Source organism: Choristoneura fumiferana, chromosome 29, assembly GCF_025370935.1.
Source record: "Choristoneura fumiferana chromosome 29, NRCan_CFum_1, whole genome shotgun sequence".
NCBI classification, from domain to species: Eukaryota; Metazoa; Arthropoda; class Insecta; order Lepidoptera; family Tortricidae; genus Choristoneura; species Choristoneura fumiferana.
This window is the reverse complement of record NC_133500.1, coordinates 7,742,545-7,764,370: the sequence shown is the minus strand read 5'-3', so window position 1 is coordinate 7,764,370 and position 21,826 is coordinate 7,742,545. Positions and strand designations below refer to the sequence as shown.

Genomic DNA, 21,826 nt, shown 5'->3' with positions numbered 1-21,826 from the left:
AGAGCAGCTTCCCTCACTGATAATAAGCCAAATCTAATTGGTACATCGTATGTGCAGGTGTCCATAGGCGGCGGTGATTGCTTCCCATCAGGTGACCCGCATGCTCGTTTTCCCCCTCTTATATAAAAAAAGTTAGATTAACAGAAAATAATGAACACTTATTTTTTCTTTTGTCAATAAAACAAAAAAAAATTGAAGATAATAGTCAGTTAAAGTTCCGAGTGATCTCACGCTCTGCGACACATTTTAGCATGGTGACAACTACCCACGTTTTCATCGTCATTTTTGCTAAAAAGTTTTTGATAAAAATAAAAAATATAATACAAGCTTTTTTTGCTGACTATACTTTTTGTTGACTGTACTTGCATTGGCACGCAAACTACATTTTTGCATACCAAATTTCAAGTCGATTCCATGTTAAAGAGTGATGTTGAAGAGTTCCATCCTGCGGAGACGATCCTGGCTGGACTAACAGGATGTCACGCGATTTACATAGTATTCCAAATTTCAAGCCAATCCAACCACTAGAAGTTCGTCGAATTCAGTTTGCAAGATTTGATTACAGACAGACAAACAGACAACGGGACAGGTGAAACTAAATAAAAGCTTGTAAAAATGTTATAAGTTCAAACAAATCCCATTTCAACGTCTCAAACAATGATATTATATGTTACTATCGTATTTAGACGCTCACTGGTCCCAAACATGCACAGAACAGAAACAACTAATTACAAAGGCATAAAGTTGTAATAACACATTTCAGAATTTCCGATACTAAGGGGCTGTTTCACCATCCATTGATTGTTAACTGGCGGTTAGGTGTGATGCCGTCTCTATTTGTTTTGTTCGAATAGACGGAGACGGCATCACATTTAACCGTCGGTTAACGCTAATCAATGGATGGTGAAACAGCCCCTAAAACTAAAAGTATAAATAAATAGACGGCAAGCGCGCGCTATCTGCTTAACTTAGCTAATAACTTGACCGCAAGTAGACGAGGGTTCGTCTAAATGTTTTATTTCCCTGCGGGACGCCTCTAGATTTGTTACACGGTATAGAGCGCGTAAGTAATCTAGAAACTGTTCGTTCCCAGTTGTACAGATTCTCATTTCTATAGAATACTACTACATTTAAAAAAAAATGGTTTAAGCGCTTCGCGGGCCGCTTCTGGAGGGCTACTACAAAATTAAAAAATCGAGGGACATATCGTACAGTCAAATGCAAAGATATCGATATGGCTAAAGTTACAAAAATATGTATACACAGCCTTAATGTTAAATGCATAAAGTCGTGTATACATATTTTTGTAACTTTGGCCGAGTCGATATCTTTGCACTTGAGTGTACCGTCCCGCTGACCCTAATATTATTTAATACGAGAGTGAGAGGGATGGTACGATATGAACTTCGATTTTCGAATTAATTTCGTAGTAGCCCTTCTGAGGGCACGCTCGATTCGCTCACTCGGCTGGCGCGCTGTAGAGTCACAGTCCTTCCTAACTACTCGTTTCGCTTGTCATCGCTAACGGCGACCTTTTTGAAAGTAAAATGCATGAGTGTAGCGTTGAGAATCTGTTGAATTGGAAATCGTTTGAGTTAGGAATTGGTTGAATTGGGGATTTTGGGGTTGGAAAACTGTTGAGTACGGATTTTGTTGAGTTGGGACTCCGTAAGAATATTTGTAGATTTGGGAACAAACCCTAGAAAGATAACTTTGAAAGATACCTTCTATAGTACATTGTAAACTAACGTTTTAAACTTTCGTGATTCTCACTCATAGTCAAAATACTACCAATATTACTTACTTGTGTAAAAATAGCGTGATAAGTCCCGTATATGGTATTTTGACTATTGTAAACTAATGCTGTACGTATTCACCCACTTCTAGTAGTCAGATTGTTTTGAAAGGTACACAAAATGTGGTAATACCCTGTAAAGATAATGACCAATGTTAATGAAAAGTTTTTGCTGGCGAAAAATCAATATACCCAAGTCTTATCTCTTGAAAAACGCGCTTGAAATCGCTAATTTAATATCAATAAGTGTAACATGTCGTTATCTTTTGACATCGCTGAACTATCTCGAAAGACACAGAGCGAATTCGCCAGGTACTTTAATTGAAGCAATAAACGCGGTATCCTTCAACGTTAAATTAAACAGGAACTTGTTGCAAACTAAGGGCAAGCAAATAAGTGTCTCATCAACTTAAATATTGTCTGAGAATAAATTAACTCGAGGCGAAACTTCGCGCCTTGGGATCGTACCATCTTACTGCCATTTAACAGCGCAGTTAGTTTTGAAAATAATATTATACTTAATTGTAACATCACTGTTTCTTTGATGTTGCAAAAATAATAAATAATCAATAGTTTAACTTTTTTCCAGGCATAGTGCATGCATACAGTAACCTAAAAAATCTATACAAATATCCGATCCTTGTTAAATTTACAATATCGTACAAATTTAATTGAAGTCATTAAGAATGTTATTCGTTTGTTAATTAATTCCTCATAGCTAAGCGATATAAAATTATTATTAATTGTGTAGTAGCGTATCTAAATTACCGGGGCCTGGATAAAGGTTAAGACTTTTTGTCATAGTACGTTTGCTGAACGAAATATAAGATTTTATATAAATAATCATTTTGTTACAGAATAACCCGTCCAAATAATAAATTATTAAAGCGAAAAATATTGCCAACCCTAGTAAGCTGTCATGTCATACAGTACAGCCGGAGTTAGCTAGCATAGATAGATTATTTAATAACAATTAATTTACCAGGATCATAAAATTTTATTTCACATGAAAAAATCATAGTAGTACAGTCAAGTGCAAAGATATCGACACGGCCAAAGTTACAAAAATATGTATACACGATCTTAATGTTAAGTGCATAAAGTCGTGTATAGGTGTACATATTTTTGTAACTTTGGCCGTGTCAATATCTTTGCAATTGACTGTACCTAAGTTATTAAGCGCACAAGTACTAAATAACAATGCCTGTCGGTATTTGAACGTGCCTCTATACCTACCTCCCAGCAAGCTTCCAGCCGTCTAGAATCAAAATTAAATGTAAATGGAATAAAACAGCATGCGAGGTTGCGAATCTGCCGCATATTACAAACGATTTACATATTTACTCGCACAAACGAGGAATGTAAATGTGAGCATAATAATACTACATATGTACGAGTATATTAGGGTAGAGCGTCTATGTACGGAGAAATAAAAAGTTGTTTAATCAATCCTAATATATCGTAAGGACGTATATCCATAGGTTATACGTGCTCGTTATTATAAATGCCAAAGTTTGTGAGCATTTGCGTCATCCCAGCCTATATACGTCCCACTGCTGGGCACAGGCCTCCTCTCTGAACAAGAGGGTTTGGCCCATAGTCCCCACGCGGGCCCAGTGCGGATTGGGAACTTCACACGCACCATTGAATTGCTTCGCAGGTTTGTGCAGGTTTCCTCACGATGTTTTCCTTCACCGCAAAGTTCACCGCAAAGTTCACCGGGGTTTGGAGCATTTGCGTGGATGTTTGTTATTCCTACAAGCTGTAAAACGGCTGGAAATATTTGGTTGAAATTTTTATATGTACTCGTATGTATATAGCTGGAGATCGACATGAAATGGAGATCGAGGGATTTGAGATCAGAGGTGCGGGTGTTTATTTGCAACATTAAATAAAATCGAATAGGTATGTGTTTTTGGAATGGGTATTCCATTATCATGTTCATCATTATCATGATGTATACATATCATTTAATAATATTGAAAATCTGTTTTAAAAAAAAATATATACCTCGTTGAGTTTCTTGCCGGATTCTTCTCAGCAGAGGTTTTTCCGAACCGGTGGTAGATTTTTTTTGACATTCATAAGTGCTTGTTATAGCCTAAATTGAATAAAGATATTTTGACTTTGACTTTGACATGCCATGACTATTTAGTAAAATCCCGAAATTCAAATTTTCCCATTGATATGGACCTTCGCAAAGTTACGCCTGTTTCAATCAATTATTTTCACAAGAAACAGGTCATTTTCGTCAGAGAATTAATAATTCTGTAGCATAATTACGAGTAAACGCCAACTTCGGCCATAGCATAAATATTTTAGGTTTAACAGGCATAGGCCGGTTTTATAATGCCATAAAGATACGGGGTGGTAAGATTTTTTATCGTTTAACCCTCTCCGTGCCGTGGGACCCACCGGCGGGCCCCAGTAATTCTGTTACAACCAGCCAAAAATCAAAGTCAAAAATATCTTGATTAAATTTAGGTAAAACGGACGGATTAAGGCAAATTTTCACAGGTATGCACACTTAAACTAGTTTGCTAATGTAAACTCTTTATTGTACGGTCAAGTTCATGAGCCACCATGGAACCTTTTCAAAGGAAAAGTCATTAGAAATAAAGAAAGAACGAACGAAAATACATTTATTAAACGCCATAAAAACAAACATAGAACAAATACAAGACATACTCGTACATGACGCTAAACAGGTCAAGCCGTGGCGCTGATTTTCACCGAGGACCTTATCTAAAAACATAATCATTATAATTTTCATTGGTAATTAATGAGATGTCTGACTAGACAGAGATAGAGTAGAATAATCTCTGTACTGTACTCAACTGTGCGGAAGGAAAGACGCAGCGCAGGTTCTAGCTAGTATGTCAGGTTAATATTACAAAAGGCAGGTGGAGGTTAACCCAGTAAATCTTAGTATGACTTAACCCCTGCTGTTTCGTACTTCTATTCAACCACATGTCTAACCTCAAAGTGGATATGCCATCCCACACTTACACGTCATTTAATACGCGAGTGAAAGGGATGGTGCGATACGAACTGCGATTTTCGACGTACGTAGTATCCCCTCTGATGTGGTAATAACAAAACGATAAACAAGAAATCGCTTACCTCCTCGTAATTTAGACTCTACTGTATTAGCTTTTAAGTTTCAAATGGCGAAGTTGCGAGTACCTAATGTTGGCCAGAGAAATCAGCCCACTAAAATGTTCCTGTAAAATTATTGCAATTTTCGATGGGGGTGGTGGTTCATGGCTTTTACGATTGTTACGCGTATTCATAAAGATAAACTCAATTTTATCGCGTAAAATATTGCCTAAAAATTAATAATTATTTTTAAAAAACCCTTAAAAATAATGCAATTAATCGATGAGCGTAATTAAGTCATTTGATTTACAAAAAAAAGCGAATACGTACTATAATACCGATGCTATTTAAATGTTCGGAAAATTTTGTAAAGTAAGTACTTGTTTCTTGTCTCAATAGTTGTCGACCACTTGCCCTAGACACAGAATAAATATTATAGCACAAGCACAGAATAAGACTGGGGTTCCACTGAGGCGCAGACCAGCGGACCGGAGAGGAGACGTGTAGGATCGACCAATCATATTAGTTGAAATCCACATTTCGGAGACGAGATGTAATGTGATTGGTCAATCCCTACACGTCTTCTCTCCGCCCAGTTCGTCTCCGCCTCAGTGGAGGCGCAGCCTTAGTAATACGTAATACTTAGTACAAGTACCCTGGCTAGACCAATCCACAAAATAACGTCAAATGAATAGTTGTCTCTTTCTACGCTACAACTACTATTTTAATAAAGTTCGGATTAAGAAAGTTTTGTCGGATACCAAGCAGCGAAAACAAAAACATAATAAAACTACGAAGGAAATGAGCATGACAGTACGTCGATCCACAAGAGCTGGCACGAATGGATTAAGTGAGCGAATGAAAGTATCTCTGTGTTACCTATTTGGATACCGAATTACTTCACTTACCATAATTTAATTTGCCATAATTTCACTTGCCATACCAACGTTTGCCATAAAAAATATAGAACCGTGCTGTTTTCAGGATTTTTTTAAATGTCATCTTATAGAATGCAGTAGGTTAATATCAACTCTGAAGAAAATACTATTTCAGAAATAAATTCCTTTATTTATGGCAGATCAAAATTATGGAAAACGATACATTATGGCATATGAAATTCAGGCAAACAATAGAAAACCATTTGAATACACTTCACACAAATGTGAAAATGTCATGTATCTGTCATTTTCCTACAAGAACGCCTAAGTGACATTACTTTCGTTCAATCCATTCGTGCCAACTCTCGTGAATCGGTCTGTACAGTCACCAGCACCAATAACTGACACAACAAGCGTGCGTAAATATCTGATACGACTCGTATTTCTAGGGCCGGAAGGATGTGTCAGATATTTTTGCACGCTTCGCTGTGGCAGATATTAATGCTGGTGACTGTACGTCATACAGTATTTGCATAAGGACTCGGAGTTAGTCATGCAACGAATATTCGCGTTCGCATACACATATCTTTGTGCGAATATTTCACGAATGTGTTAGACATGGAAAAGTGAAGATTAGGTAGTTTCCTAGGTAAAAAAAACCATTTGGTCTGTCAGTTAGATTATCAGAAAATATTGGACACGACGTATTTTTTCATCAAACAAAAAATTACAAAGATGAATTGCGTCAAAGTTCGAGGGTGGGGGCCCAGTTGGGTCACGCGGAATTTTAACCCTTTTCCAGGCATAGCCCATATAACGACCACATAAATGTACACAAATATTCGACCTTGCTACGTTTACAATATGGCACAAAATCCATTGAAGTTGTTACAAATAGTTTTCGTCTTTATTGATTAATTTAAAGACGAATATTATTTTTAACAACTTCAATTGATTTTGTATCATAGGTAAACAATATAAAACTATAATTTGTTTTGCAATAGCATATCTAAATTAACGGGGCCTAGAAAAGCGGTAACTGGCTATATCATCTTCATTTGTATGTACCTATATGTATGCATGTTTGTATGTATGTAAATTCTTATTGTACAAAAGAAAAGAAACAAAATACAATTTACCATGTATTAACCAAGAGAAGTAAAACCACGAGTAACAAATTAACACTATATTTTAACCAAAACAGTGCTTCGTAATTAGCTAGTTAATAACAAAAATTCACATGGGACAAGCAAATTGCTAACGGCGAATAAAAGTTTGTGAAAAAAGTAATTTTCATTATGAACCCACAAGCCTAAAACGACGACATTTTCTCTACTAATGACGTCACATTCATAAGCTTGGAGTGATTCTCCCCTGTGAAAGATACGAGCAAAATCCTATCCTATATTCGCTTGGAAGATATAATTCCTTGACAATCATAAATATGCACTAAGGGATTTTGGATTTAATATTCCCTTAGGATAGAGCTAGCGTATGTAATGCTACTCTTTAATTAAAAAAAAGCTTAAATATTTAATAAAGATTATGAACGTGTATTTGATTTTATCTATTAATTAATTAGATGCATGATTAATATCGCTCACTAGCAAAACTAACACAACGAAAAAAAATTTTTTTGATTGTAAATGGTGCTTCTTTGTATTGAATAAACTTAAAAACTACTGAACCATTTAAAACAATCATTCACTTATAAAAAGCTACATTATCGTCCAGGAACTAGGTTATAAGAATAATAATTATTTATTTCGGAAGAAGAATCCATAAAGTGTTAGTAACAATAATCTTACGCCTAAGTTAGTAGTCTTTTCACAATATTGTAAGAAATTCAAATTAAATAAAATAACATCCTAACCTTTCTAGTAGCTCTCTCTAACATGTAAGGCATCCCAAACCTGCAAGAACGGCTATATTTTATCCCGAAAAAATGAAGACTTCCCACGGAATGTAGACAAATTTGTTCACACTAGTTAGTAATCCATACTAATATTATAAATGCGAAAATGTGTGAGTTTGTCCGTCTTTCACGTCGAAACGGAGCGACGGAACTTCGTGATTTTTGGCATAGAGATAGTTTATGGGCCAGAGAGTGACATAGGCTACTTTTAATCCCGGAAAAATGCACAGTTCCCGAGGGAACAGCGCGCGATATCCGAATTCCACGCGGGCAAAAGTTAGTACAATATAGTAACGCCTTCTTCGCTTAATAAATCGTAGATCTGCTACGAAGCTCGACCTTTCTACGACGTAGAGGCTCTACGTAACATAGCGCTTCAATCTTTGTACAAATATAAACTACTGGCTGCTGACGACCGGATGGCCAAGTGGTTAGAGAACCTGACTACGAAGCTTGTATGAATAATACGAATGTTTATTCTCGGGTCTAGGATGTTTAACATATATTTAAGTATGTATTTATCTATATAAGTATGTTTATCCGTTGCCTAGTGTTCATAGTACAAGCTTTGCTTAGTTTGGGACTAGGTCAATTGTTGTCAAGTGTCCCATGATGATATGTAGTTTTAGTTTATTTATTGATTCAATATAATATTTACATCATAAATTACAATAACCTTATCAGCAAAAGGTGCGAAAACCCCGATATTGTCACTTCAAAGTTCAATACCTCGAAAACGGCTTAACCGATTTTGATGAAACGTATCTAAGAACCATCGCTAGAAAACATGCTTTCAAATAAAAAAAACCGCATTCAAATCGGTCCCCCCGTTTAAGAGCGACAGTGCCACATACAGACAGACAGATACACAGACACAAATAGCGGTCAAACTTATAACACCCCTCTTTTTTCGTCGGGGGTCAAAAATGTTATTTACAAGTATCTATGTATATTGAAGTCGTCAAAGGTAGTATTAAATAAGTTTAAAAATAATATAAAAAATAAAAATGCTAAGAATGTCAAGTATTGAGATAAAAAAAAGATAAAAGAAACAGATTTTTTTTCCACGAGCGATCGTCATAACAAAGAGGTAGTAAAATTATAATTAAAAACAATAAAGTTAAAAATGTCAAGAACACAAAATTATACATTACATTATAAATTTCACTTTTAGCTCCCGACGCAGAGTTTTATAAATTACGCCAACGTCTGTCTGTCTACGGGATCGTAGCTCTCAAATGGCTCACGAATTAAAGTCCTTGACTGTACTACATAAAGGTGTGTCAGTGAAGTGTAAAGTCATAAACGTAATGCCCGGAAAACACATAAACCTTCGTGTAAACGAGCTTTATCTTCACGACTCCCTTAACTTAAAAGGTGTAGAGCTAGAAAAAAAAAGATAAAAGTTCCGCACAAATTCAAAAACAAATAAACGTTTCTATTTCATTGTATTACATCGTGAGGAAACCTGCACAAACCTGCGGAGCAATTCAATGCTGTGTGTGAAGTTCCCAATTCGCACTGGGCCCGCGTGGGAACTACGGCCCAAGCCCTCTCATTCTGAGAAGAGGCCTGTGCTATATAGGCCTATATAGGCTGGGATGATTTCATGGTGTTTCTATAAAAATACAGCATTTTTACGGGTCATTGATTTTCGGATTTCTTCCTCTACTTATTGTTTAAATCAACGAGAGCGAAGCCACGGGATAAAGGTAGTTTACTAATATTTATGGGAACAGAATTGCCAGAATGACAACACCATGGGGTAAACGACCTCTTTTCGGGACGATGGCTATAAGGCTGCGTGTCCAATCCACATGCGTGAAGATGCGTAGCGAAGCTATAAAACTGGGCGTAGGGGCCGCAGAGTCATTGTTGGGCTCGGCAGACAATTATAGCTTGATTCGTTCGCTCGTAAACATCATGCGGATGCCTTTTTGAATTCAGATAGATAGATAGACAGCTTACATTTCTGACATTTAGCAATAAGTGCGCCGTCTTCGAAACTGTTGCGAACTTCTGAAAATGTTCGGGGTGTAGTACAGTCAGCATCAAAAGTAGCGGATCATTTTTTTACTTTGTTGTATGAGCACATTTGTCAAATTTGTATGGTGTTAAGTACGTGACTGTAAAATGACAAAGCACAAAAGTATGCAGCTACTTTTGATGCTGACCGTACAGTCGCCTGCATTATTATCTGCCACAGCGGAGCGCGCAAAAATATCTGACACGTCGTAAAAATAGATTCTTATCAGATATTGGCGCGGTGACTGTAAACAATGTATAGCAAATGGTAAACGCGAGAAAAAATATCTTGCATGATTGATTTATGATTTTGCACTGACCATCTCACCTGATAAAATTGCAAATAAAATCAAAGTTGTATGTCACTGGTTCAGGAACAGCCTATTCACTCTAGCCCCTAGCCTTCAAGAGCTCTAAGGTATGCATCGGGAAATACATAGGAGCAAATTCCATACGAGTACCTTAGCAGTCCGCATTATGAACAGACAAAGCGAACCGCTTCGTGCGGATCAATACTAACTTCATAAGAGTAAGTAATTTTATAAGTGGACTTTTTTCTCGCATCGCTTAGCTAGCTCACACAGATATAGTGGATATACAGCCTTAACAACAGTCGCACCATATCGATGCTATAGATTAGAAGCCATCAGACGTTGCGTCTAGACGGCTCAGATGCTAAAAGGACAAACAAAAACTGTTTTTACAAGGAAAAAAATGCTGTTCAAAGCATTCGAACAGAAAAGACCAGCGGGCAGACCGCAAATTAGATGTAAAGACGATATAAAAAGGTGGCGGGCAGCAACTGAACTCTAACTGCCCAAAATAGATCGGAGTGGAAGAGGTTGAAGGAGGCCTACACCAAGAATTTGGTAGAAGAAGGCTGAGAAGAAGAGAAGAAGAAAGCATTCGAAATTCCCATATTCGATACTTTTCAGCAAACTTAAAAAAAGGATTAAGTAGGTTTTGTGTGCCACCTTTTCTCTTAAGGCTCCGTTTCCACTAGAGGTGTGCGAGGATGCGGTGCGAGCAATGTGTTTTTCATGAACCAATACCGCTTCATCTACCTCGCCTCGCTCCGCTCAGCTGTTTCCACCAGAGCTGTGCTGTGCGAGGCGAGGTAAATGAAACGTTCCTATTGATTCATGAAAAACAAATTCCTCGCCACACATCCTCGCACATTTTTGATGGAAAGGCGCAGCCTAAGAGGGCAGAATAATAGTACCTAATACAAATGTACTGTACGTCTACGTACAGTGTACCATCAGCCAAATATGTGGTCTACCACCCTAAAGTTGATAATCGTTTGCATGTCATAAAACAATAATGCCAATACGAGTAGACGTGTCTGTCAACTTGAAAGTATGACTTTAGCGGCATATTCATTTGATAGGAACTTGTTTAAAAATTGATAGACCACTTATTTGGCTGATGGTACCTAGTGTAAAGATAAACTAGAGACAACTCCTGTAGTAGATAAGCTTTGTAGTTCGAAGCGCAGGTGGCACGAACAAACGCTGTACTACGAATGCAGTCCGAATTTATTGAACAAGGTTAAGCTTAGGACGAGTACTGCTGCATATATGTTTATGCTAGGAGCGCTAGCAGAAAAAACTATTGTTTTAATTGGGTAAGCCGCGGTGGCCGAATGGTTTGACCTGTGGCCTCTCAAGCAGAGGACCGTAGGTTCAAACCCCGGCTCACACCTCTGAGTATTTCAAAATTCATCATGAGCTTTAAGTCTCGTTTAGACCAGCAAGAAAATGTGTACAACTTGCATTACATCGCGAGGCCGTAAAGCGAACGAGTTTGGGGTGGCTTGTCGTACGTAGCAATGTAACAGCTTGCAGATCTGGACAGAATGAGTAACTTATACTGAATCGCTAAATTTGACACTGAAGCGATTCAATTCCCACTCAAGTTAAGCGTCATGCATGGTACAGTCACGTCTAAAAATATGTATACAAAAACAAGGTTGCATAAATATGTAGTCATACATTGTATCAAAAATATTTATCTATTACTGACACCAAAAAATTGTATTCATTAAACTTTTTCAGTATTATGTAATCACAAAATGCTTCAGAAAGTTGCATACTTAAATAAATTCCATTTAAATGTATCCACCTCGTAGGCAAAAATAAGTATACATGAATGGGTTCCATATACATATAACCACACCAATTTGGCAAATATTTGTATACGCCGTTTGATTCATAAATATGTAAACACGATTTGATATTTTGATTCGTTTTGAAGAATTACTGTTTTGTTAAGATTACATGTCTGTCTCTTTCGTAACCTGCATGCGGGCAGGGACATACATACTACGAATCCATACTCCATTAAAATAATATTATATACTGGTGACCCGTTCCGGCACAACACGGTTACGGTATACATAGACACCGTGAATCACACTATTTATTTGTGAAAACCGCATCAAAATCCGTTGCGTAGTTTGAAAGATCTAAGCGTACAGACAAAAAAAGCGACTTTGTTTTATACTATGGAGTGATGAATTGAAAGTAACTCTGTCTGTTCCGGTATCACGTCGAAACCGACTGGTTTCGACTGTCAAGGGGCTGAACATAGGGTACTTAGTTTTTATCTCCAAAAGCAACCCTTAAGGGGAGAAAATGGGTGATGAACTTACTGGAGTGAGCTGGATGAAATTTGGTATGGATATATTTAATTTTTTATACACCATCAAGATCACCAAATACTTGGAAACGTCCAGAGTGGTCATTAATATCGACAAAGCCAAAGCGATCAAGTTGTTCGGGTCATCCACTGAGGACAGATCCACTGAAGCATCTATAATTTGCAATCTTTAATCATTGTAATTTTAATTATAGAAGACAGCTTCTGAATGACGATCTCTCACTCATCGTACGAAACACAGTAGCAGGACTAGCCAGCTCCTGCTTCACGTCGATATTCTGTGAGAGTGTGGTACTACCCCGGTCGAGCCCGCCCATTCGTACTGCAAACCAAGAACTGGCTACAGTGCGGCTCTACCACTAACAATTAACAATATAATTAAAAAAAAAACAAAAAAATGCTTAGTGCACCTTTCTGAGAATGACCCTAAACTGAAATACTCAATATTTACAAGTCAATTCAATCTAAGGACTGTCAAGTGCGTCATAGAATAATCGTGAGATAGACGTATGCAGTGACAAGTCCGCACTGTTTTCGTGAATTGTCAAATCAGTTAAATATACAACTTACGATTCTATGCCAGTCAGACAAGGTTTGTTGTTGCAGTCTGGATACATATTTATGAATCAAACGGCGTATACAAATATTTGCCAAATTGGTGTGGTTATATGTATATGGAACCCATTCATGTATACTTATTTTTGCCTACGAGGTGGATACATTTAAATGGAATTTATTTAAGTATGCAACTTTCTGAAGCATTTTGTGATTACATAATACTGAAACAGTTTAATGAATACAATTTTTTGGTGTCAGTAATAGATACATATTTATGATGAAAATGTGTGGCTACATATTTTTCATTTTTTTTTGTGTATACATACTTTTAGACGTGACTGTACGAAAACCGCTTGAAGTGAGTGAATGAAAATGTCTGTATCGCTGTCGCTGAACCGTGCTTGAACTGAATCGCAAAAGTAACGTCGTGGTACGAAATAGCGATGCAGTTCAGTTTAGAGCCTAAACTGAATCGCATTAAGAGAGCGTGGTAGGGCCCCTGAACTGGGCCTGAAGCCGAGTTTAGACTTGCAAGAAAAATCGTGCAAGTTGCATTACATTCGATTGACACTACAAACTCGTTGGCTTGCACGATTTTTCTTGCAAGTCTAAACTCGGCTTTTGAAGCAAACATACGAAGCTTGTAAAAAAGTGAAAGTCTGTTTTTTAAAGTTTTATGTAACTTACAATAGGGATGTTGACACCACCAATCAATTGACGTACTTTTTATGAGCTGTCAAAACACAATTCTCCCATAGAGTTTGAATGGAAATAGCAACTTATGACGTCACTTGTTCGCACACTCAATCAACTATTTATTTGTTTTAAAGCAACAAAAAATCTAATTTTGCAGTTAATCGAAAATTAATCTGGTTTTCAGGGCTAAAATAAAGCGTTTTTTTACTGGAGTCGTGTCTTCGAATTACTTTTAAATGGTGTCAACGTCCCTATTACTGTAGTATAATTTGCCGTTTCAAATAAATATTGTAAGTATGTTGTGACTCACGGCAAGTAGTCAAATGAGGGTTTTCACAGAGGCGAAATATCGCTAGATGGCGTTGGTATCGTGAGGTGCGTTTGACGTTTGCTCGTGATAGGTTACATAACTAAATTATCCAATCGAAGGCAAACGTCAAACGTCAAACGGACCTCACAATACTAACGCCATCTAGCGATATTTCACCTCTGTGAAAACCCTCATTGACTTTTAATTTGGTACAAGTGTAGAGCTACGATGGTAATACAATAAGAAAGTACTACCAGCGACAAATGGTGTGCTAAAAGATGTTTTTTAGCGAAAAACTTGATAACAGAAAAGCATATTTTTTCTAAACCTACGCTACTGACTGTACGTACATACATCTTTCCGATGCATCGGGTACAGTCAGATCGAACGATACTGTGTTACATAGCTTTACGACCGACTTGGCCGACCTACTTCCTAGGTTAAAAATAACCGGTTAAAAGCTTTTCGTAACGCATTCTGATGTTAGTTTTATTGATATTTAAAGAGAACTAAAAAACTTTTGGTGTGAGTATAAAAATAGTACGAAACTTTACTTAGGTCTGTGCTTAGGTGAAGTTCACGTAGGTTCAAGTTTGAACCATAATGGCAGCCTGGCATACTTGGTTGAAGTGAACCTGACTTTTTACACTGAAATGTAGGTTGTAGAGGGCTGTTTTCGCAACTCGATGTCTTAGTGCGCCTAATAATTATATTTATTTATTTATGTATATTATATACAGATTTTTGTTACATTCACGCTGTTATCATTCTTCCGCCATACCCATACTCTCACATTTCGTTATCTTGATTAATTCACAGAACAAAAGCCGACATGTTCTTAACATGTATATGTACATACATCTGATGTACAATCAGTACAATTCATCAGTACAATTGTCTTCCAATAGACATGTTTTTCAAAACTAGCTTTTTGATGTAGATTAAATACTTAACACTTTTTGAATTAAATAATAACTAAACACGAGAAGTAAACTTTGAGTTTGTCTAGATAACAAGATCACTTGTGTCTTGTATACAAATACAAATGAGGTATAGAAGGTATAAGAATTCAGGACCTGGGCGACCGAGTTTTGCTCAGGCTAAAACTCGATAATAAGCGTTTTCCCAGAGATAAGAACAAGCTAGATCGATTTGTCATCCCCGAAAACTCCCACATACCAAATTTCATCGAAATCGTTGGTTATCGCGCGCTGTTCCCCCGGGAACTATGCATTTTCCGGGATTAAAAGTAGCCTCACTCACTCACTCACTCACTTCAAAGTAGTCACTCAATGGCCCATAAACTATCCCTATGCCAAAATTACGTCTATCTGTCGCTTTGTTTCGACGTACAAGCACACACACTTTCGCATTTATCTTAATATTAATAAATAAGTATGGATATACAAGAATTGCTCGTTTAAAGGTATTAAATAGATTATATTGCGGGTAGAGTTTCACGTTTAACGGTTCATAATTTTATAATTACTTTATATTAATATGGCGTTCGTACTGTGTAAGGGTTTATGGTAAATGCAATTAGCTCGCTACACGTTTCTAGTAGAGTTTAAATATATACCTGCACCAAAATGATTAAGGTTTGATGAAGTAAATATTATCTGCTTCGGAAAAAAAATGTTGTGCAAAATACAAAGCTTTAAATATATTATATTTTTGTAAACATCAATCTCACTAAAAATAACTGCAGTAGATTTCCTTCAAAATAAAAACTAAAATAACAAAGCATAGAGAAACTAGCACAAAGAAACGTACTGCATTGCTTCAAAAGTATTATACAAGGTAACCGCGAACCGCACCTCGTTATAAAAACAATTCACTTACATTTTTAAATTTACGATGCAAAAACTTCGAAACGACATTAATAGATAAACTACACGCTACAATAACAAACCTTCGTGACAATCCAACAACACTACACATTCATCACTTAAAACACACAAAAAAGCCCACTTTAGCAACACAAAAAAAGCAAATTCAAGTAATTTAATAGGCAACACTAATTCTGTTTTAAATTTCAAAAACAAAGAGCGCGCGAGAAGCCAGCATTTGCGTGTGAAATGCCGCAGGCGACTGGAGCGAGCACTGCAAGGCTATAAAGCTTTCGGGGGAAGCTTGAGGGTTGCCAGCGGGATGGAAAAACTCCCGGAATTTGGGGTATTTTCATTAGGGTCAGACAGATTGCGTTATTAAACTTCTTTTTGAAGTTTCCTTTTTGAAAATTATTCAGTATGCGCTTGTATAAGTATCGCAATGTTATTGCCACGTGATTACTAGCTACTTCTTCAGTCAATGTTCCTTTAAAAAACTCCTATCTAAATGATTTACAATTGCATACAGATGCATTTTGTCACTACTTTGAAAAAATCTCGTATCTAAAATCACTATGTCAACAAAATTGAACCTTGATGTAATGACTATAAAGTTCACTCAGAAAAATTATCTATTTTGAGCTACGAGTTTTTTTTAAAGTAGTGAAGATATATTTCTATTTCACTATGTTTAGGTATTTTATAAAAAATATTTGAACACGCTTTTACTCCGATAAACAATAGAGTCGTGTTCAGATATTTTTGATCAAATTTCTTGCTTACAAGATTATGAACTCGACTGTACATAAAACTTCGTTTTATACACAACGTCAGTGATGATTATAATTAATTATATATAATTATCATGGGGAATGTTTGGCAGGTTTTTGGTTTCTCGTGATAGCGTGAACTATGCAATCGTCCCGGGATAAACTGTCCTATGTCTTCCCCAGGGTATCAAACTATCTTCACACCAAATTTATTTTTTATCAGTTCAGCTATTTTAGCGTTAAGAGATAACAGACAGACGGACAGACAGAGTTTCTTTCGCATTTATTTAATTTGGATTAGACAGTGGGATTAAATTCACGAACAAATACAGCAAGTTAACAATAACGAAAATAATAAAAACAAGGTAGACAATAGCTCTTATCGTATAAAAGATATTACATACATACCTAGATATTTTGGGCTATGATTCAATAGCTTAGCTAGATAGGGTTTTGCAGGTGGTAGGACCTTGTGCAAGGTCCGCCCGGATTGCTACCACCATCTTGCTCGCTAATCCTGCCGTGAAGCAGCAGTGCTTGCACTGTTGTGTTTCGGCGTGGAGAGCAAGACAGCCGGTGAAATTACTGGCACTTGAGGTATCCCATCTTAGGCCTCTAGGTTGGCAACGCATCTGCAATACCCCTGGTGTTGCAGATGTTTATGGGCGGTGGTGATCTCTTACCATCAGGAAACCCACTTGCTCGTTTGCCATCCAGTCGAATAAAATATATATATTTAGTACATTTTAACCTTGGCTTTGACATAGCCAAGCGAATTAGCTCATTGAAGTATTGTTTTGTAAAACTCGTTACTGTGAATAAAAAGACATGAAAATAACAGAACACAGGATAATAAAATAAGATGTACAAAGGCGAACTTATCCCTTAAAGCGATCTCTTCCAGTGAAGTGACAAGGGCCGAAAAGTTCTCGAATAGAGACCGCGGATTTGCAAGCGCAGCGTAGGACGTCCACCAACGAGATGGACGGATGAACTGGTTAAAGCCGCGGGTTTGCGGTGGATGCAGGCTGCTTCCAATCGAAGCAGCTGGAGGTCTATGGGGGAGGTCTATGTCCAATAGTGGACGTCCTATGGCTGATATGATGATGATGATGAACCTTGGCTTTCCTGCTCGGATTTGATAGGTAATCGCGAATGATCAACCCCCGTCCGAGACTTAGTAATTGCGAATTAACGAACTAATTTGTAATTAAACTGCAAATGGGCTAGACAGCAAGGGGTGTGAATTCTGCAGAAGCTTTAGCGTAATTCAAGTCTCAGTTTTTAATGAGTTACTATTAATTACATTAGACGTGTTCGCTAAGGGATGTTAGCCCTGACTACTTTTAATGCATTCATTACTTTGAACGAATATGAGTCCAGTAACCACTTGGTTATTTTTTTGGCTTGAAAACTTCTTGATCCATGATCCATGGTACCGAAAAAGGGAAGTGAGTGAAGCGACGAAAAGTTTGAAACTTTGACGTGTTTTTTTATATAAAATATGAGTTTGTGGTGAAATGACAAATCACGCCTCCATTATTTTTTCATGTTCTCCAACATATAACGAAACCAGAAATTAATTATCAATTTTCTTGAACAAATCTCTCAACAGAAATTAGAAGGTTTGGTAAATTTTCAGTAGGTACTTTGAAGGACATTTTCTCCAAACAGGTTGAGTTTGGGCAGCTAAAAAAATACGTGTCCGTATTTTAGACTACTCTATAACATATATCAAAATAAATCAAATCGGAGTCGGACAGTTGGGTACCCTTCCTTGCAAGTCATTAATGAGTCCGCTCCGCTCGCGATGCAAACCGGGCTTTAATAATGAAAAAAATGCGTCTGTTTTAAATTACGCTGTAAAGTGGAGACGTGGGTGTAATACCCATGCTTGGTTTAGCCTTAATGGATACCTACATTTCTTGTAATTAAACAGCCTAATTAAAGCTGTTTTCCTTCTAACACGGACCCTCGGTTTTTTTAAACGTAAATTAAGGGACGACGGTCATAGCAACATTTACTTTGGGTCACAAAAGTAAATTGAGAGGTAATAAACACTTACCGATGTAATGAATAGGTACTGTTTTTCCATCGTATTTTGACGGAAAAAATTGTATTTATCTTGCTGTCTCAACTAGCTTACTGAAGTTTACTAAAGCTAATTGAGACAGCAATATACATACGAAATAATCCGACAAAACACGATGGAAAAAATATATACACTAAACCTATCTACTTACTTAGATACACCATTCAACGGAATAGGTTGTAAAATAAAAACTTTAAAATAGTAGATTGTACAACAAGAGCATAAAACGAGCCTTTTTACCCGAGACGTTCATATAGCCACCCGAGCCGGTACGGCGAGGGTGGATAGAAGTTTTATATAAATTAAAAATTATTAAAAAATATATGTAGAAACTTCTTTATTTGTAGCTGTTTACACCTGATTGCCTTGGTCTTAGACGAAGATTTAACTTTATGCACTGGAGCATAAAAAATCGTTTTTAAACGTGAAAAATCCTTTTTAAACGAGAGGTGTCAATGAGGACGTCATGTAGGTATACCTACCTAAACATGACGGATCTGAGGTTTCAGTCTAATAATTAACAGCTTGCATATATGGTCAAATTTTGTCGATCCCAAAGAAAAAATCCTGAATACTTTTATGCCACTCTCTAAGTTTACTAATCATGTAGTAAATTATTATGGATTTATTTCAAAACGCATCGCACTTAGTTACATTCTTACTGTACATTCTAAAGCTAAGCTCGAACGAACGTGTAGCTTTTAATTATAGATCTAGGCGACTTTGTAATGAACTTTTTGTCACCGGGTTGAAAATAATCGTTGTGGTTGGACTCACGAAATACACTGACGCCGCGTGACGCAGAAACTTTTGTAATTCGTTGTTTTTTTTTTTTATGTCACGACTGGATGGCAAACGAGCAAGTGTGTCTCCTGATGGTAAGAGGTCACCACCGCCCATAAACATCTGCAACACCAGGGGTATTGCAGATGCGTTACCAACCTAGAGGCCTAAGATGGGATACTTTAAGTGCCAGTAATTTCACCGGCTGTCTTACTCTCCACGCCGAAACACAACAGAGCAAGCACTGCTGCTTCACGGCAGGATTAGCGAGCAAGATGGTGGTAGCAATCCGGGCGGACCTTGCACAAGGTCCTACCACCTGCAAAACCTGTTTTAGGATTAAACTATTAGCTGCTACTTGAGGGTTACTCCAAATGATAAAATAATGTTGCAAAATGACTTTATTTATTCCGGTGGCGGGCGAGAGACTACTGAAGCTCCCGCGTGGAATTCGGTTATCGCGCGTCGTTCTCTCGGGAACTATCTATGCATTTTACCGGGATAAAAAGTAGCCTATGTCACTCTCTGGCCCATAAACTATCTCTATGCCAGAAATCACGTCGATCCATCGCTCCGTTTCGACGTGAAAGACGGACAAACATACAAACACACTTTCGCATTTACAATATTAGTATGGATACATACCTATACTTAAATACATGTTAAGCTTTCAAGACCCAAGAGTTAGGCTGTGTTTCTACCAGAGATCTGCATCGAGGAATGCGTTTTTCATCAACACAAGTATTTAATACAACTTTATTTTTAACACAGTAAATGCAAACGTAGCCTAAGATACTAAGGGTAAGATTCTAAGATACTAATACACCGTAACAAACTAATTAAGTAACAAAAAAACCGGCCAAGAGCGTGTCGGACACGTCCAAAATAGGGTTCCGTACGGGGGGAGGGGGGGGGCGCTCGATTTTAATGAAAATTTGCACTTTAAAGTTGAATATTTCGCAAACAAATCACTGAATCAAAAATCGTCTTTGCAACCCCCTAATAGTTTAAGACCTATCCAACGATAGGTTTGGATAAGAAAAAAAAATCACCCCCACTTACGTCTATGGGATTGTTCCCTAAAAAAAATGTACCATTTTGTCGGCATAGTTTTCATATATACCCGTGAAAAATTACAGCTTTCTAGCATTGATAGTCCCTGAGCAAAGCCGCGGACGGACAGACAGACAGACAGACATGGCGAACTATAAGGGTTCCGTTTTTGCCATTTTGGCTACGGAACCCTAAAAACCTCATTAATAACGAGGTAAAGCTACAAATAACACACCTGAACAAGCAACGCTCCAGACACCCAGTTTAATAATAGTGAGTGTTGGAATTAATCTTTGGCACGACATCGCGATATTTTGTTATGATTACGTTATACGAAAACATGAGCTTTATTTACCCACGCTGCAAGTGGAAATATCTTTCGGGTGCACCATTTGATAAATTTACTGCTGTACAGTCACGTACAATAATATCTGCCACAGCGGAGCGTGCAAAAATATCTGACACGTCCTACCAGCCCTAGGGATAGAGTCGCATATCTGATACTAGCGTTTACCCGCGGCTTCGCACGCGTAAATCATTAGATACAGCAGTTGAATTGAAATTTCGGGATTTTATTAAATTCTCGTGGGAATTCCCTAAAATTACATCGTGGTTTTCATTGAAGTTAAATTAAAACACCTATGTCAAATTTAATTACTCTAAACCCAGCGGTTGTTACTTCGAGATTTTATCCCTATCCCGTGGGAATATCGGGATAAAAAGTAGCCTATGTGTTATTCGAGATGTCCAGCTATCTACATACTTACCAAATTTCATACACACTAAATTTCATGACTCTAAGCCCAGCGGTTGTTATTTAGAAATTTTATCCCTATCCCGTGGGAATATCGGGATAAAAAGTACCCATGTTTTAATCCAGGTTATAAAATAACTTTTTGCCAAATTTCATCCAAATCCGTCCAGCCTTTTCAGCGTGAAGAAGTAACAAACATACTCACTCACTCACTCACAAACTTTCACATTTATAATATTAGTAGGATTTATGAACGCTTTGTTATGTCAGATATTGGTGCTAGTGACTGTACTGTCGAGAACATTATACATATGTATGTCTATACACCTTACGGTTAGTGGCACATAGGTGTATAGATATTTTTGTCATTTTGGTAACTTACTTAAATATCATTATGACCTTATTTGTCCAAAAGATCGTGCCTTTCGTGTGTTATTATATACACCGTGTTTTTATTTCTTTCCGTTAATTTTGACGGATGGCTCAGTTCAAAGAAACTACCCGATAAGGTACAGTCCAGGTCAAATCTTTACATTTACTACCTTGTCGCTGTTAGATACTTCATATTTGAACTTTTGTACAAAATTATCAGATGGCATACAGTGAAT

General features: G+C 37.2%; 2 protein-coding genes across 2 annotated transcripts in view; both read right to left on the bottom strand.

The window, feature by feature from the left end:
• LOC141444384 (proton-coupled amino acid transporter-like protein pathetic) overlaps positions 1-21,826 on the bottom strand; it is a 127,154-nt gene that overhangs the window by 30,006 nt on the left and 75,322 nt on the right. The window lies entirely within an intron of this gene.
• RyR (Ryanodine receptor) overlaps positions 1-21,826 on the bottom strand; it is a 206,817-nt gene that overhangs the window by 183,979 nt on the left and 1,012 nt on the right. The gene's annotated exons all lie outside the window — the stretch shown is intronic.